This window comes from Zingiber officinale, chromosome 3B (genome assembly GCF_018446385.1).
Source record: "Zingiber officinale cultivar Zhangliang chromosome 3B, Zo_v1.1, whole genome shotgun sequence".
NCBI lineage: Eukaryota > Viridiplantae > Streptophyta > Magnoliopsida > Zingiberales > Zingiberaceae > Zingiber > Zingiber officinale.
This window is the reverse complement of record NC_055991.1, coordinates 66,994,930-66,996,032: the sequence shown is the minus strand read 5'-3', so window position 1 is coordinate 66,996,032 and position 1,103 is coordinate 66,994,930. Positions and strand designations below refer to the sequence as shown.

At 40.2% G+C, this 1,103-nt stretch overlaps 1 long non-coding RNA gene across 2 annotated transcripts; it reads left to right on the top strand.

Annotated features, from left to right (window-relative positions):
* Positions 1-254: 254 nt before the first annotated feature.
* Positions 255-742, top strand: LOC121968339. 2 transcript variants are annotated; one of them, XR_006108075.1, is made up of 3 exons: positions 255-505; positions 592-641; positions 721-742. It is a non-coding gene; the product is annotated as an uncharacterized LOC121968339 (long non-coding RNA). The 2 variants fall into 2 exon arrangements; XR_006108074.1 differs by having other exon boundaries at positions 255-514; positions 721-739.
* The last annotated feature ends 361 nt before the right edge of the window (positions 743-1,103 follow it).

The window sequence follows — 1,103 nt, the reverse complement described above, 5'->3', positions numbered from 1 at the left end:
CGTGATGTCCTTCAACATCCTCATCGGCGGCCTCATCCACAACGGGGACATCAACGCTGCCCGCAAGCTGTTCGATGAAATGCCAGAGAGGAACCTCGCTACCTGGAATGCCATGATTGCCGGGCTGGCTCACTTCGAGCTCGACGAGGAGGGACTCGAGTGCTTCCTGAGGTCGAGGAGGGAGGGCCTGCGTCCCGATGAGTTTGGTTTGGGGAGCACCTTGCGATGCTGCGCCAGATTGAAGGATGCAGGTTCTGGTCGCCAAATCCATGCCTTCGTGGTTATCAATGGGTTTGAGCAGGACATGTGTGTTGGGAGCTCTCTAGCTCACATGTACATGAGAAGTGGTCATCTTGAAGAAGGAGAAAGGGTTCTGAGAGGATTGCCTTTCCTCAATGTGGTCTCTTGCCATACTGTGATTGCAGGAAGAGCACAAAATGGGGACCCTGAAGGGGCCTTCCACCATTTCATCCTCATGAAGAATGTCGGATTGTTGCCAGACCATGTAACCTTTGTTAGCACCATTTCATCCTCTGTTCTCTTTTACAATTTTCATGTTTTCTTTTTCACATTTTGTCAATCTTTAATCAGATTTCTTTAATGGAGAAGTTAATATACAATCTTTGACACCGAAAGCGAAGGTATGATACTCTTCTTACCAGTTCTTTTCGAATCTTATGGCTATCTATGCTGCTTGTTCATATTAAATCATTGTTACAGTTGCTATTTTTATGCCTCTGAATCTAGGAAATTAGAAGAACAGCAACAATAGGAAGGTCCTGACTTCTCCCATTACAATTCGAGATTACGTACAGTCTTGAAACCCCATACGAGTTGACACGTGTTTAATATGCCAAGATGAATTGAGATAAGTTTTACTCATTTAATTCTTTCTCATTGAGTTTTTTTTGTACTTTTAATAAACTATATCAATTTAGATAGTTAAAGTAGAGATGATTTTTTTTTTCTTTTTTACTTCAGTGCATGTTGAGAAAAACTCATATTAAGTTTTACTCGTATAATTTTCTTCTACTTAATTTGTATAGTTTTAAAATAAGATTATAATAATTTGACAATCAATTGAATTATAATTTTGGAAAACA